Source organism: Lactuca saligna, chromosome 8 (genome assembly GCF_052625555.1).
Source record: "Lactuca saligna cultivar CGN05327 chromosome 8, ASM5262555v1, whole genome shotgun sequence".
Classification (NCBI taxonomy): domain Eukaryota; kingdom Viridiplantae; phylum Streptophyta; class Magnoliopsida; order Asterales; family Asteraceae; genus Lactuca; species Lactuca saligna.
Window position 1 is genome coordinate 118,399,712 of NC_136424.1, and position 18,416 is coordinate 118,418,127.

General features: G+C 41.9%; 1 long non-coding RNA gene across 1 annotated transcript; it reads left to right on the top strand.

Moving 5' to 3' along the window:
* Positions 1 to 1,827: 1,827 nt before the first annotated feature.
* LOC145008299 (uncharacterized) lies at positions 1,828 to 2,655 on the top strand. The gene is made up of 2 exons (XR_013663351.1): positions 1,828 to 1,933; positions 2,201 to 2,655. It is a non-coding gene; the product is annotated as an uncharacterized LOC145008299 (long non-coding RNA).
* Positions 2,656 to 18,416: the final 15,761 nt, after the last annotated feature.

Below are 18,416 nucleotides of genomic sequence, written 5' to 3' on the forward strand. Positions count from 1 at the left end.
CTTCTATAACACATGTTCTTATGTCTCCCAGGCTTATAATAAGTGTATAATTATATGATTTTTGGTAATCTGATTTCAAGTCTGTGAACCTTTGTATTACTCATCTTCTTATCTGTCAATTTCCAAAGTCCAGTTAATTTTATATCATTAACCTTGTTTTTTTTGAAAAGAAATGTAAATATACATGCATATCACGTGTTCGATAAAATGTCTGAATGAAAAAAAAAATATTAATTGAATTCGGAATTGGAAGATTAAGTTAGGAATCTATATAATTTTTGGTTTTACATTTGAAAAAAAAAATCTTATTCATTATTAAAGGATTTACATCGGCATGAATTTAAAATAGATAAACATTCATTTCTTCATTTGCAATGGTAAGTTGGGGCCAGTAGAAAGGTGTATGTTTCTATTTATCTTTTGAATTTCATACATACATTTTAGGCTTTTTTCCTTAATTTCAGGTGTAGACCAAGTTTATTGATTTAACTTTTATCAAATTATTTTTTGGTAGGTTGGATGCTTACATCTATGACTATTTGTTGCAGCGGAAGATACACCCATCTGTAAAAGTTCTGATGACAGAAGGGAAGCTTGCTACAGATTTTGTAGGTATGTTGTTCAGTTGTTCTCATGTGTAGAATTCGGGCATCCTTTATAAATCCACATTATGACAAGTCTTTTGATACTCCAGTAATTGCTTTATTTCTATTTCTATTACATGATCATTCGAACTGTAAAGGGTAATAGAAACATCAAATGATATTAAACAATCAGTCTTATGCATGACAACGCACCAACAGATATATACATGTTATAAACACGATGCATGCAATATGAAATTCAGTCTTTTTATGTTTTCAACTATTGATACTCCTAATGGATTTTATTGGAATGGTGGTCTGTCTTTTGGGATATATTTATTGCAAGGACAATAAAAAATATTCTGAGGCTGCTGCATCATATATAGATGTCTTTTCTCTATAGGTTTTGCTTGGTGTGAAGTTGCAAGAGGAACACGTGAAACATTCTCACTCTATGACTTCAGAAACTTCTCCAGCTCTTCTTGATGCCAACGGGATGACCCTTATGAAATCATCCACAAGTCATCAATGGTAAATCAATATTTTCATCAATAAAGATGCTCTTTTTTTTCTTTCTCCATAGATTGGATGGGTCTTTATGTTTTGTCTTTACGTTGATTTAGCCTGTTGATACCAGGCAATTCTCCAAATGTATCTTCCACTTTGCAGCAAATTGAAGGAAGACCTCAATTGAATACAATATATTCCCAACATTCTATAAAATCACTTTTTATGTTTTTCGTATTCTCTCTCTTCCATGTTTGGCTCATAAGCTTCTACAAATACTAGGAAATCAAACAACAAGTTTACTTGGGTAATACACAAAAATCCTTTCCTATAGATCATTCATCAATTTATGGACATATAATTTTACAGTCAAGGTGTAGACTAGGTGGCGTGGGTAACACATATTTCTTTGATTTTACTTATTTATTTTGGGTGAATTTTCATTTATGTTCTATTTCCATCCATTCCGGGTTTAATGAACGTTTTACTAGTCTTCCATTAAAGGGTTGGCCTCTATAAGTTATCATGTGTTTTTCTTTCTTGCATTTATGTTATTATTTAGTTTGAAGGGTCAATTTGACAATTGGTATCAACATGGTTTTCAGGGAATTGACATTTTATGCCCTGCTATGGGTTTGCAGGTATGAAGGCCCAATATGCAAAACCAAAATCAGTTTTATTTGGCATCACAACAGCAACAGGTCTTAGGAGCTTAACAAAATTATGGGGTTGTTGGATTACCTAGAGGCAGTCAAAGTATGAAAGATGGTCCACCCACAAGAAATAATGGGTTTGTATGCTCCTAGGATTTCGTTGGTTAAAGAAACAATCACCTGCTTCGTGTGAGTTTTCTTTTGTGCTTTGTTTTGTAATTTTTAATGTTTCAAGGCATTGTTTTTGATTTCTTTTTTTGAAATTTGTTAGCAAATTGACAGATAAATCATTGTGGAAAGTTCAATTGATATGAAAAATAGATTGACTGATGTTGCAGTTAGACGTCTTGCAAACTACTGTTGAGGAATTCAAACAATGAAGCTATTTAAGAATGTATTTTTAATTTTAATTGTGTAAATATATGAAATAAACCTAATGTGAGGTTCTTTTTGTAGATTACAGAAGACCCTTTAATCCTCTTTCACCTCCGTCGCATGTTGCCTACACCACCGAAGCTACGTCCGTTTGTTTTTTATGCGGTGGCGTCTCTGAAGCAGGTGATAGCGACGTCTGGGAATTCGGGATTTTTTTTTCTTGACGGATTCTTATTAAAGACTCAATTTCCTCTGTATCTTTATCTACTCTGTATGTTGACTATCAACTTTATTCATGTATCATCTTTATTATGGGAATTATGAGGTTGGTCCACGACTGGAGGTGCTCATGTAGTATGCAAAGCATGCGGTAAATGTTAGTAGCTATTTGGTTCCAATTTGAAGTTTTGGATAAATGAGCAGATACATCCGAGATTTTTGATTCCTCCGAGTTTGGTTTGTAAATTGTTCGACTAATTGCTCCAAAGAATAATCATATTTTCATTTTTCAATCTATTGAGTTTGTTTGATGTTTATTTATAGAATTTGAATATGAAAACCTCTATCTTCATTTGTGTTTTATTTTTATGGCATGGTCAACTCTACATGACACCGTATCAAGTGGAGAAAAAGGGAAATGGACATGATGATATGACATCAGCAACTGAAAAAGATGATGAACTGCCAAAAATGCATGCTTCACAGTATTGTAAAACATGTCAGTTCATAGGAGCACATCAGGTCCCTCTGCCCCCCGCGAAGCGGGGGTTACCAATCTAGTTAATATATATATATATATATATATATATATATATATATATATATATATATATATATATATATATTAAGAATAGTAACTTTGTATGCTTTTTTGGTCAATTTTGCCATTTATTTTTTTAGCTATTTTAACACTTTTGGTCCTTGCAATCAAAAAATTTATATATTTTTAGAACATTTTAATATTTAAAGTTTGGCCACAAAACTTTAAAGAATTAACAACTTTGGTCCTTTTCCTATAAACATGCTAATTCCAACCCATTTAATTCTTTAGTCATTTTGACACTTTTGGCCCTTACAGTTAAAACTTTTATATTTTTTCATAAAAAACACAAACAACGTCCTGGGACTTTCTGCCATCTGTCATTTTCTTCTTTTGGTACATCTTTTCTATATTGGTCCTCATATTTAATATATTTTTTTGTTTTTTCTTACATTCTATCTATTTGTCTCCGTCTGTGAAAATTAGAGGTCGAATTATCCAACCTGCATCTTTTAACAAAACCAACACTCAAATCAGACGCACACGGTCCATGCAGAGCATGGGCAACATATCTAGTATATATATTAAAATGTCCAAACTTAACAACAATAATATTCTTTATGTTTTGGCAAAAATGACCCCTTATTTATTGTTGTATGGTCAATCCTGTCTGTTTTTTCACTTTTCTTTTTAGAGGGTCATTTTAGGCCATTTTTAAAATTGGAGTTGCACACGTGTTACTTCTATCTGCACTTCAACGCCTCTGTAACCTAATAACATTAGCACATTGGGATCAGTGTCATTTTTTAATCCTTAACCGGGGTTCGATTAGATAAAGTGACTGCTTCCACTGCTCTTCCAGAACCCTCTCCGACCTATAATCTATCTCGCCTAATCGATGGATGGTTTCCTACTCCTTTCTCAATTCACCATCTCCCCTTATCCACCGCCTCCTTCGTCACACTACTTTCTCCATTTAGTGTATCCCTTCTCAACTGCCTCCTTCATCGCTACAAATGGTTCAAGTCTCCACCACCATACGTAAGTTTCAAAATTGACCGGCTTTCATTCATAATTTTAATGTACTTCTTTTTTATCTAATACCTAATCAGAACTTTTTTGTCCGTTTATTTGACCTTCCAACATTGACATCGGTAACTCTGTGTGGTAGTCGTCTCACCGTCGCCGACACACGACAAGCCAAGAGTGGATTTAGGTTTCTGGTTGGGTGTACACTGCTGTTACACGTGTTGGTCATCGTGTCTGGTCTGTGACTGTATCTCATGTTTATCGCCTCCCCGATGGTACAAACATCGATATCTTTCTCTCCGTCTTTTTGTTCATCACCTTCGATGAAATGGATGCCACTTTGAAAGGAAGACAAACTTTTGGTCCAAAACGAAAGCACAATGTATACATGTTTTCCACCACAAGGCGATTCTATATACAACGGATTCTCTGATTCATGTCTTCTATTTCGACCTCTATCTTTTCTTCGACTGTGATGTGGTGATCTATAATCCCTAAAATTGAATAATAGTTGGTTATGCTATGCTCCTCTTGTAACACCCCAAAATTACCGGTTAAAAATTTCATTTTTAATTTAGGTTAAAATGTAAAACATCATTACAAAACATTCATGATAATAATCCATGTCTGAAAAACCGGTGACATCATAATAAGAATTCAGAGTACATCCCAGAAAATCTATATTTAGGAAAACAAAAGCGTATGTGGGATATGCTGCTACCGCGCCGGCTCCTTTCCCCTAGTTGAAGAGGTACCTAAAACCACAATTGTAAACCGTAAGCACAAAACTTAGTGAGATCCCCCATAATACCTCATACCATGCAAGCATATAACAAACAACATTCAACTGGGAGATACGGGCCACGCCTATACTCGTGAAGATACGATCCCTGCCCACACTTTGCTTTTTGGGAGATACGGGCCACATCCACACTCGTGAAGATACAGGCCCTGCCCACACTTCGCTATCTGGGAGATACGGGCCTAGCCCACACTCCACTCTCGGAGAGATACGGGCCTCGCCCACACTCAACCGCCAACCCAATCATACAAGTATCACACAGACAAGAAGTATAGAATACTCTATCATAATGGCATGTATCATAATCAACTCAAATAAGAGATACGGGCTCGGCCCACACTCTAATACTAATGTCTCGTCTATACGGGTCGGCCTTGGTGCCTTAGACCCGTTACTACTGAAAGGAAACTCACCTCGAAATAGCTGTTGGTCTGTGTGGGAATCGACTGTCTGCTGCTGCTGCTGCTCTGGAAATCCTCCGTCAGTAATTCCCACAACATACTCAATCAATCACTATTAATTGACCTTTGGGTAAAATGACCCTTTTACCCCTGATCATGCCCTAAGTCAGAGTCAACTTCCAGTTGACCCGACTCGCCGAATTGGATCTCGAACTCGTCGAGTCCATGTCCAAACGACTGACCTGGGTTCTGTTTCTACTCGTCAAGTTAGGCATTGACTTGACGAGTTCTCCATCCAAACTGATGTTCAAGTCCTTCATCCTACTCGCCGAGTTGTATGAACAACTCGGCGAGTTCATCTTCATACGATGAACACTTATGCTGCGACTCACCGAGTTGTATGAACAACTGATGTGTGTAAAACTCACTTAGTTTTAATCCTACTTTAATTATCAAATAACACACAAAAGGCAGTGAACCTATCAATTGTGGTAGAGCTAAATAAGCAGGGTATCGAACACAGGGAACGGCAAATTAAATTAAAAACTAATTCTATCTAAATTACTTTAGCAAATAAGGGTTTTTCTCTAGTTTTACAAGACTAGAAACTTACTAAACAAAACTAATGCAAGACTAGAAAAGAACAAATTAACTAGATTCAATAATGGGAAGGAAACTTCTGTTTAGTTCAACTCGGTTAACTTTATGGTTGCTTTTAAGGTAATAGTGCAATGGATTAATTCTTTCGTTGGTTACCGATTCAAGTGATTAAGTTGTATTCACTACCCTAATCCTTAGCAAATAAACTAATTCAAATAGTGGCCAGTTGCTGAACTTAATTATATTTACTAGATTAATTATTCGGGTTAAGTTAGACTTGCAATAGCTAATTAATTTATTATTCTTAATTAACCTCTTGTTCGATGGTCATCTTACAAGCTTGCACATGAATTTACTCAATTTCCTTATTAATCCTAGTTTCATATTCATTAATCCTAGACATATGATATAGTGGTCACATACCATATGAGGTTGATAATCAATAGATGTTCATGCTAATCAATTATCTTCCTATTAACAGAAAATAAATTATCATTCATGCACAAGGTTCTTTAGCAAGCTAAAATAACAATTAATCACCAACTTAGAATTAATCCTACCATTCAATCAAACCATATTGTCAACTTTGTATCCCCAAACAGAAGTATAAAGAAATTAGTTCATAACTAAGGTGAATAACAGCAAACAAATAAGTTCAAGTTGCTTAATCATATTGACAAAACAAAAGAATTAAGTAGAATGGTGAAATTACGCCTCAATTACTCCCGGAATTGGATTCTAGCTTCTTTGGTCGACTTCTAGGGTTCTTCTGGCTTCTTATTCGCAGCTAAACACTTCTGAAACTTCCCAGAAATCCCCTCTCTCGCATTGTAGAGTTATCTTTATATATACATCCCGACTCGTCGAGTCATATGGTGACTCGTCGAGTCCCTCTCACATTAGTCGTAACCTGATAACTGTCTTGACTTCCGAATGCTTATCTTTCTGAATCCGCGACCGGACTCGTCGAGTCAAGAGGCAACTCGACGAGTAGAAGCCTTTTATGGGTGTTTTCTTTCTTTTTTCCACTCTTGAGCTCTTAACCGCTTCTCTTGCTTCCTTTCGCTTCCGAGCTTCATCTTTGGACTGAAAAGCATAATTTAACACTTTTAAGTACCTTTTGTCCATAATATGCAACAATTTAGCTAATATATGAATAATAAACTACACTTAATACACACTAAATATGCACATATCAACAACTCGCCGAGTCTGATCTTGATCTAAGGAGATTGCCTTAAACTCACCGAGTCTGGGCATCGACTCGTCGAGTTCTATCATGGGTGGGTTTTGGCTTCCAACTCACCGAGTCCACCCTGGACTCACCACACAACTCGACACAGCTAAAAGGGGACAAACTTGGAGACTCGCGAGTAGACTCGCCGAGTCAGATGAACGACTCGCCGAGTCGTTACCATGCACTCACTATATACGCGATGTTGCTCGATTCCAGTCCATGCCATTCACAGATCTGGGTTCCTAGAGCATGAATAACACATAAAGTTTCCAACTTTACGTGTAAATATCTCTCAATGAGAGTTTTAGGGTTCAAAATGCACCAAAAGAGTAAATCTAGGGTGTATAAGCAACATGGGTCCATAAAGGCAGTGGATCCAATCTCCTGGAGCTCGATTCCACCTAGATCTAGAGGATAATCAGCCGAAGACGAACCCTCCACATACACAAGCTTGGAAAATGGGTCAAGAAGGACTTTAATGGGGCCATAAGCATGAAAACATGGGGAAAACGAGTCATACCTTGGTGAACACTCTGAAGTAGCTCAAGGGTGATTGACCTCCTCTTCTTTTTCTTGATCTCCTTTCCTACTCACTCCAAACTTCAAGAGGACACACCAAATGGCTTTAAACCCACAAAAACAAGGCTTGGAACGAGGTGTAGGGCTCTGAGGGTGAATGGGGGCTGGCTTGGGGGCGGAAAGAGGGATTAAATGGGGTGCAAACCGCTGAAACTTAGGGTTTCATCCAACAGCGGTGACTCGCCGAGTCCAGGATATGGACTCGCCGAGTCGCCAACTTAAACGTGTCCCGGGTCCCGTCCCTACTCGGCGAGTCGGACCTATGACTCGCCGAGTCCAAGGCTTAAAATGGAAAATACTCAAATAACATTTACGTACCAGGAACCAGGTTCTACAAATCCCCCCCCCCCCCCTTATTTTAGACTTCGTCCTCGAAGTCTGCTGCTCGATCCTGGAACAGCTCGGGGTAATGCTCCATCATTTCTTCCACCGGCTCCCAAGTCCACTCCGAACCCTTGCGATGCTGCCATTGCACCTTCACTAGCTCCATCCTTTTGTTCCTCAAATCCTTCGACTTCCTGTCGAGGATTGCGACTGGGCGCTCAATGTAATTCAGGCTGTCATCAACCTGAATATTCTCCAACGGAACCACTGCTGAATCATCCACTAAGCACTTCCGCAGCTGAGAGACATGGAAAGTGTTGTGGATCTGGTTGAGTTCGACTGGTAAATCCAATCTATACGCCACCTTTCCCACCCGGGCTACAACCCTGAACGGTCCGATAAATCTCAGGCCCAACTTGCCCCACTTCCTGAATCGAATGACGCCCTTCCAAGGCGACACCTTCAGGAGAACCATGTCCCCGACTTGGAACTCCAAGTCGGATCGATGCTTGTCGGTGTAACTTTTCTGTCGACTCTGAGTAGTCTGAAGCCTGCACGAACCTGCTGGATCCTCTCAATCATCTTGAGCACCACTTCGGTGCTCCCCATGACCCTCTGGCCAACTTCACCCCAACATATCGGGGTCCTGCACCTCCGTCCATACAACATCTCGAATGGGGGACGGTTTATACTTGCGTGGTAGCTGTTATTGTATGAGAACTCGGCCAAGGGAAGATAGGTATCCCAGCTACCACTGAAATCCAACACACATGCCCGCAACATATCCTCCAAAGACTGGATGGTCCGCTCGCTTTGACCATCCATCTGCGGGTGAAAGGCGGTGCTAAAATTCAAACGAGTGACCAACTCGTCATGAAACTTCTTCTAAAATCTGGAAGTGAATCGCACATCTCGGTCTGATATCACTGACACTGGCACCCCGTGCCGCGCTACTATCTCCCTGATGTAGATATTGGTCAACTTTTCGGCCGAGATGCTCTCCTGGATCGGAATAAAATGGGCGCTTGATATGGGCATATTTAGTTATAAAATTCATGCATGATCTTAATACTTTATGTTGATTTTGTCTCATTTAATGAACAAAAGGTGCTTAATTAGATTAAATATTTCATTTTCAGCAACAAAGACATGCTCGAAAGGAAAAATGAAGCAGAACTAGCTATTGGAAGCTTGGATCTTGGATTTTGAAGAAAAAAGGATGTTGCTGGACAGCTTGACCCCTCATCAGTGTTTTGGCCATATCTCATGAACCGTAACTCCGATTGATGAGATTCAAAATGTTCTGAAAAGTAGACACAATTTCGGACGACTTTCGTGTTTTGAGAAAATGCTGATTCGACACGTACTCGGCGAGTAGGTCCGATTACTCGGCGAGTTGTATCGAACTTTCGCGATTCTGGACGCGCTGACTTGCCGTACACGGGTTTTAAGTGACGTGCTCGCCAAGTAGGTCACTGGACTCGCCGAGTAGCCTCTGTTTTGTGAAAATATATATAAAGGGACTTTCAGATCGATATCATAGCATATAGATGAACCCTTGGAGGCCAATTTTCGACTAAAGGTGCTGTTGGAGCGTGGGAAGCAAGGGAATCAACCCTACATTCAATTTTAAGGAGAATCAAGTTAAAATCAAGTTTACTCTTACCTAATCTCTTGTTTGAACTATGTTTTTACCAATTGATTTCGTTTTTATCATGAGCTAAAAACTCATAACTTCTGTTTAGGTAGATGAATTTGTGAACATGGATTGATTATTTGATTAGGATTAATTTTAATTGGTGATTATGTTTTATTAAGCTTGTTAAAGAACCTTATGTGTTGAAAATAACTATTCTTCTATTAATAAATCAGTAATTAAGTTGTATGAATATCTCTTAGTTATTAATTTCATATGATTTATTGTGACCACATAATTGTATGTCTAGGAATAACGAACGTGAAACTAGAATTAACTAGAAGATAGGTAAGTTAATGTGTAAGCTTGTTGGATGAACATCGACAAGAGGTTAATTGAATTAGTAATTTAGTTAACCACTACAAGTCTTACTTAACCCGAATCAATAATCTAGGAAACCCGTTAATTTAGACAACTGGCCATTGCTTGAGTTAATTCGTTTTCTAAGAATTAGGAATAGCGAACATGAACCTAATTATCTTAATAGGTAGCCAATGAAGAATTAATCCGATACATTAAAATCATCCATGAGAACAAATGAGTCGTACCTAAACAGAAGTCCTCTTTACTATTGAATTTAGTTGGTAATTAATTGTTTTAGTTGCTAGTTAGTTAATTTGTGTGTTGGTTATTCTAATTAAGTTTCTAGTCTTGTAAAACTAGAGAAAACCCCCTTTTTGTTATTTGTTTTATTTAGATAATATTAGCATTTATTTTAATTGTTTACCGTTCCCTGTGTTCGATACCCTATTTGCTTGAACTATATTACTAATCGATAGGTACACTGCCTTTCGTGTGCTTATTTTGTGTCTAAGTTAGTAGGATTAAAACTAGTTGGTTTCACACACATCAGCGCTCTTGGTCAATCGATCCACGATGACCCAAATCGAATCTACTCCACGCGCAGTCCTAGGAACTGGGAAGCTTTGTGATAAAATCCATCGTGATGTCTTCCCATTTCCACAACGGGATGTCCAACGGCTGCATCTTCCCATGCGGTCTCTGATGTTCGGCCTTGACCTTCCTGCAGGTCAAGCACCGCTCGACGTACCATGCCACATCGTGCTTCATGCAGGGCCACCAATAATCTAGTCGAAGATCCCTATACATCTTTGTCGCCCAGGGATGAATAGAGAATCGGGACTTGTGCGCCTCCTCCATTAAGATCTGGCGCACGCCTCCGTGATACGGCACCCACACCCTACGGTGTAGTGTCAATAGTCCTCGGCTATCATAATCGAAGGAGGAAACCTGACCCACCACGCGCTCGCTCTTCCGATGTTCCTCCTTGATAGCCTCCTATTGAGCCTCCCGAATCTGCTCCAACAGGGGAGTCACTATAGTCATCCTCATGCAAATGTCCCTGATCGGCACCGTCTTGCGGCTAAGCGCATCGGCCACCACATTGGCCTTCCCCGGGTGGTATAGGATCTCGCAATCATAATCCTTTACCACGTCCAACCACCGACGCCGCCTCATGTTCAGATTCGGCTGATCCATGAGGTACCTCAAACTCTTGTGGTCTGTGTAGATGGTACATCGAACCCCGTAGAGGTAATGTCGCCAAATCTTGAGGGTAAACACCACCCCCCAACTCCAAATTGTGCGTCGGGTAGTTCGTCTCGTGAGACTTGAGCTGCCTCGAAGCGTAGGCAATGACATGCCCCCTCTGCATCAGTATCGCGCCCAACCCTGAAATGGACGCATCACAGTAAACCACAAAATCCTCTACGCCCTCTGGCAAGGCTAAGATTGGCGCCTCACACAATCTCTGTCTCAGTGTCTCAAATTCAGTTTGCTGCTCGGGTCCCCACCGAAAGACCACGACTTTCTTCGTCAGCCGTGTTAGGGGTACGACTATCTTGGAGAAATCCTGAATAAATCTTCGATAGTAGCCTGCTAATCCCAGGAAACTCCGAATCTCAGATGGAGACTTTGGAACCTCCCATCTCATCACGGCCTCGACCTTGGCCGGATCGACTAGAATCCCGTTCTGGTTGACAAGGTGTCCGAGAAATTGCACCTCGCGCAACCAAAACTCACACTTGGAGAACTTGGCATACAAGCTCTCCCTCCTTAGGGTCTCCAACACCTTTCTCAGATGCTCTTCATGCTCCTCCTGAGTCTTGGAATAAACCAAGATGTCATCGATAAAGACTATCACAGACCGATCTAGCATTGGTCTGCATACGCGGTTCATGAGGTCCATGAATGCGGCAGGAGCATTGGTGAGCCCAAACGGCATCACCACGAGCTCATAATGGCCATAGCGCGTCCGAAACACGGTCTTTTGCGTATCCTCCTCCCTGACCCTCATCTGATGATAGCACGAATGCAAATCAATCTTGGAGAACCAAGACGCTCCCTGAAGCTGGTCAAAGAGATCATCAATCCTCGGGAGTGGGTAACGGTTCTTCACCGTTACCTTGTTCAACTCCCGATAATCTATACACATCCGGTGCGACCCATCCTTCTTCTTCACAAACAGAATCGGTGCTCCCCAGGGTGAACTGCTCGGTCTAATGAATCCCTTGTCTAGCAGCTCCTGCAGCTGTGTAGACAACTCTTGCATCTCCGGAGGAGCCAGCTGATATGGTGCCTTGGCTATCGGAGCCGCACCAGGAACGAGGTCAATCCTAAACTCCACCTGTTGCTCCGGAGGTATCCCAGGAAGCTCCTCTGGGAAAACATCTGCGAAATCTCGCACCACCGGAACCTCGCTCACGGTCGCATTACCCGCCTCCCGGGTATCCATCACATACACGACATATCCTGCGCATCCCTGCTGAAGGTAGCGTCTAGCCCTCGCTGCTGAACATACTGCAGGTCCGTGCTGTGGCCTCTCGCCATGAATCACTAACTCTCCCCCACCTGAGGTCCTGACTCGCACTAGCTGTTGCGTGCAATCTATCACCACCCCATTAGGGCTCAACCAGTCCATGCCTATGATCACCTTGTTCCCACGCAACGGAATGGGAACCAAATCTACCAAGTAGCGTTCCTCGAATAAATGCAATACGCAGTCCCGAAATACCATCGATGCTCTCACCAATCGATCATCAGCAATTTCTACTTCCAAAGGGCATTCCAACATGCCCGAAGACTCAGGAAACCTCTTGCTAAGCGCAAGGGACACAAACGATCGGGATGCACCTGAGTTGAACAACACCTGAACTGGGATACCGTTCACATGGAACGATCCTAACACATATACATATACCGAGGCACATATCAATATCATAACATCATATAAATAAAAATAGAAGGAAAGAATCATACCCGTCACCACATCGGGTGCGGCGCGTGCCTCTTCGGTAGTCAGCTGAAATGCCCGGCTCCTCACCACTGGAGCCTCTGCCTTGCCCTGCCGACCATCCATGATCCGCAGGGTCGCTGGGGCTGGCGCCTTCACTGACGTTGCAACTGTCAACTGGGGGCAATTAGCCTTCTTGTGGCCCCTCTGGTTGCAGTGGAAACACAGCAACTCAGATGTCCGTATAGCCGAAACAGGAGTAGTACAATCCATGCTAAAGTGTCCTGCCTTGCCGCACTTGTAGCAGCCTTCTGATTCCATCCGACATGCTCCCTCATGTGTCCTGCTGCATTTCCCGCAGCGGCCCGGTCCCCCTTGGCTTTTCGGCCTCCATCTGATCCCCGGGACTTCTTCCCTGAAGTCCCAATCACCTGCTCCACCTCTGCTTTCCTCTTCCGAATATGCTCTAAATCAATCTCCCTTTCCCTCGCCCTGGCGATCATGAACTCCAGGGTAGGACAAGCTGAAAAGCTAACATGCTCCCGGATGTCAGCCCGAAGCATATCATGATAACGGGTCCTCCTCATATATACTCGCCACCTGCATACTGGGGCACCAACAAAGCCCTCTCCCGGAACTTGGCGGTGATCGTCGCCACAGTCTCAGTCGTCTGCCTCATGTCCAAAAACTCCCTGGCCAGCTGCTGAAGCTCGACAGCCGGCACAAACTCTGCCCTGAACCTAGTCACAAAGTCCGACCAGGTCATAGCCTCGATAGCTGAGGCCCCCAACGAGTCACCCACTGACTCCTACCAGTCTCGAGCTCGGTCCCGTAAACACCCTGCTGCATACCTCACCTTCGACCCCTCGGGGCAGAAGCTAGTCAGCTGCGTAAACTCGATGTCTGCAATCCATCGTCTGGCGGCAATGGGGTCTTTCACCCCGTGGAAATCCGGCGCACCACTGCCCTTGAAGTCCTTAAAGGACAGTGTGTGAGATCCCGACTGGCTAGATGCCATGTCGCTCCTGAACGCACTGAGGCGATCCTCCATCAACTCGATGATCCCTTCCTTGATCGACCCGAAGATAATGGGGGTCGACTCAAGGATACCCCTAGTGATCTCAGACGCGATGAACTCGCGCAGCCTCTCATCTACTGGCTCGGAACCTGATCCCGAACCCGACCCCTCTCCTGAACTGGCAACTGCTGGCCTCGGGCGTAGTACCACCATTCTGAAATACAAGAAATAACAATTGTTAGCGATTCTAATACCCCTGGAGGGATCCCACTCACTACAAGTTCCCTGGTCTTGTCTTGACCTTCCTTGGTTCGGGTACGGATCCTCTGCTTTCAGTAGTACGGGCCCATACTACCTTCTACATCTATCCGTACCTTCTTCAAGGACTGCCTCAACTCCACCAGGTCCCTTCCACTACCGCTGATCACTGCTACTCTTTATCCTAGGCTTACCCTAGGAAACCCCTGACTCCACCCAACCCAATCCTCAGCTGTTGAAGGCCTCTTGGTGATGCCAATTAACTATTACCTGAATACAATCACATGTGATGAGGCTCGAATAATCCTTCGAGTAAGGGACTCATCCCTACAACGGTTGAGACTCAAACAAGAGCTACGCAATAGAGTCAAATCCAACACTTTGAGATTATACAAACCTGATCACATGTGACTTTAGCGTATTCACCTAACAGTTAACTCCCATCACTTCAAGGCCCACATAGCACAAAGCAAACAACATTTGGACATAAGGAAAACAATCTCGAGCAACTCTATCCTCGCAGAGAGCACTAAACTAGCATACAATGCTAAACTCGTACTATCAGGAATAACCTAAACAGGCTACCCTACTGCTGTCTACTCAACCCTAGCATGCAATTCTTTCATATACTGAAGCACATAAAGCAGGCACATAAGGCATCACTCCTAGATCCTTAGTCCTATTCTAGCATGCTGTTCTACAAAAGCTGATAAACATAACATAAACTTGTATGGGTATTTTAGGGAATACTTACTTGAGCTCGGCCGGTCGCGCACATCACACACTTCGTTCTTTCTCAAACTCTTTTCTCAATTTTTTTTTGAAAACATTTTCTTTTTGGAAAATCTTTTTAAATCCCTCGATTTGAGTTCAGACACCCCCGAAGGTGTGTCCGAATCCCTCAAACCAGGGCTCTGATACCAACTTGTAACACCCCAAAATTACCGGTTAAAAATTTCATTTTTAATTTAGGTTAAAACGTAAAACATCATTACAAAACATTCATGATAATAATCCATGTCTGAAAAACCGGTGACATCATAATAAGAACTCAGAGTACACCCCAGAAAATCTATAGTGCGGAAAACAAAAACGTATGTGTGATATGCTGCTACCGCGCCGGCTCCTTTCCCCTAGCTGAAGAGGTACTTGAAACCACAATTTTAAACCGTAAGCACAAAGCTTAGTGAGATCCCCCATAATACCTCATACCATGCAAGCATATAACGAACAACATTCAACTGGGAGATACGGGCCACGCCCACACTCGTGAAGATACGATCCCTGCCCATACTTTGCTTTTTGGGAGATACGGGCCACGCCCACACTCATGAAGATACGAGCCCTGCCCACACTTCGCTATCTGGGAGATACGGGCCTAGCCCACACTCCACTCTCGAAGAGATATGGGCCTCACCCACACTTAACCGCCAACCTAATCATACAAGTATCACACAGACAACAAGTATAGAATACTCTATCATACTGGCATGTATCATAATCAACTCAACTAAGAGATACGGGCTCGACCCACACTCTAATACTAATGTCTCGTCTATACGGGCCGACCTTGGTGCCTTAGACCCGTTACTACTGAAAGGAAACTCACTTCGAAATAGCTGCTGGTCTGTGTGGGAATCGATTGTCTGCTGCTGCTGCTGCTCCGGAAATCCTCCGGCTGTAATTCCCACAACATACTCAATCAATCACTATTAATTGACCTTTGGGTAAAATGACCCTTTTACCCCTGATCATGCCCTAAGTCAGAGTCAACTTCCAGTTGACCCAACTCGCCGAGTTGGCTCTCCAACTCGTCGAGTTCATGTCCAAACGACTGACCTGGGTTCTATTTCTACTCGTTGAGTTAGGCGTTGACTCGACGAGTTCTCCATCCAAACTGATGTTCGAGTCCTTCATCCTACTCGCCGAGTTGTATGAACAACTCGGCGAGTTCATCTTCATTCGATGAACACTTATGCTGCGACTCGCCGAGTTGTATGAACAACTCGCCGAGTCTGATCTTGATCTAAGGAGATTGCCTTGAACTCGCCGAGTCTGGGCATCGACTCGCCGAGTTCTATCATGGGTGGGTTTTGGCTTCCAACTCACCGAGTCCACCCTGGACTCACCACACAACTCGACACAGCTAAAAGGGGACAAACTCGGAGACTCGCGAGCAGACTCGCCGAGTCAGATGAACGACTCGCCGAGTCGTTACCATGCACTCACTATATACGCGATGTTGCTCGATACTAGTCCATGCCATTCACAGATCTGGGTTCCTAGACCATGAATAACACGTAAAGTTTCCAACTTTACGTGTAAATATCCCTCAATGAGAGTTTTAGGGTTCAAAATGCACCAAAAGAGTAGATCTAGGGTGTATAAGCAACATGGGTCCATAAAGGCAGTGGATCCAAGCTCCTGGAGCTCGATTCCACTTAGATCTAGAGGATAATCAGCCTAAGACGAACCCTCCACATACACAAGCTTGGAAAATGGGTCAAGAAGGACTTTAATGGGGCCATAAGCATGAAAACATGGGGAAAACGAGCCATACCTTGGTGAACACTCTGAAATAGCTCAAGGGTGCTTGACCTCCTCTTCTTCTTCTTGATCTCCTTTCCTACTCACTCCAAACTTCAAGAGGACACACCAAATGGCTTTAAATCCACAAAAACAAGGCTTGGAACAAGGTGTAGGGCTCTGAGGGTGAATGGGGGCTGGCTTGGGGGCGGAAAGAGATATTAAAAAGGGTGCAAACCCCTGAAACTTATGGTTTCATCCAACAGCGGTGACTCGCCGAGTCCAGGATATGGACTCGCCGAGTCGCCAACTTAAACGTGTCCTGGGTCCCGTGCCTACTCGGCGAGTCGGACCTATGACTCGCCGAATCCAAGGCTTAAAATGACAAATACTCAAATAAGATTTACGTACCAGGAACCAGGTGCTACACCTCTTTTACCCCCGTATGGTCAACATCCAACACCAACAGGTCTGCTTGGCATCAACACGTAACCAAGAGATGTGGCGCCTTATAAAAAATAGGAGTTGAATAGGTTTGATTTTTTGTTGAAAGAGAAGTCGTTGAGTCTTCCGCCCATGTGGCGCCTAATCAACACCAACCTGAGGTCGGTTTCTTCCAATTTCCTTCTATTTCGAGTTTTGATTATTTTGTTTGAAATTTAATTGATTTCATTGAATTATTAGGGCTATGTTTAATTAACTATCTTAATTGATTTAACACCTAACTCTCTATGGCCTTCCTTTGTCACATATAGCAACAACCTGTTTTTCATTATCTGATTTTTTTTCCCCGGATTTTTACTGATTTACAACCATACATGTATTTTTTTGATGGCAAGATTAACATTTTCTTACTGCACACAACAAGTTCGACGAAATGTCACACTTAAGATTTTCTGCTTTGATTGCCTTCAATTGTCAGGTTTGCATTTGTCTATTTTGTGGGGTTTTTTTTGTAGTGTTTCACAAGATGTTGGTGGGATCTTCTATGTTGAATATAGTAGAAGGATGAACCGAGTTATGCAACTCTGTTGCTATGTGTAGTGTAACAAGTCCAACACGCACATAAGCACTCAATATTAAAGATTAATTATCATGGATGCAGAAAACTATCGATAACGTCTACTGCACAGGAGGTAAATGTTTTTTGATAGAAAATAGACTCATCCATAAGTGTTTCACCAACTATCATGAAAAGTGGATTCCTGATGTGGTGTTAAGTGGTAAGGGGTCTGACGTTTAAATACAATATTGGTGCGATGCTTATAATTTTGTTTTATTTTTTTTCTTCATTTTTCATAATTTTGCCTTAGGAGTTTACTAAAAGTGTAATGTGGCCTAGATTTCGATTGAAGATTTCAAGCAACGGTCAAAAGAAATTTGTTTTCAATACTTTTTCAGTTCTATGTTTTTTGCTTCGAATTTCTCATTTTTTTGACTTTTTCCCCCGCTACCAATTTGGAAAACATTTAGGTCAGAGTTCATTTTCCATAGATAATTGTATTGAATTCCCGTAAGAGTTATAATTATTATTCGCATTCTTAGTTTTTTTTTAACTTCCTTTTTTTGTCATTCATATGAATAACAGATAAAAAAAAAAAAAAAAAAAAAAAAAAAAAAAAAAAAAATCCTAAAGACAAAAAACCCACAAAACACAAATTTTTTTACCACCATGAACAAGTGAGTATGATCTAGCATTTCAACTATTGGCTTGGAAAGGAAGAACTTCATTTTTGAAGCTTTTTTTTTTTTTTTTTCAGATTGGGCTTTCATTTTTTCATTTTCTCTTCTTAGCATGTCTTCTTTACAAGATT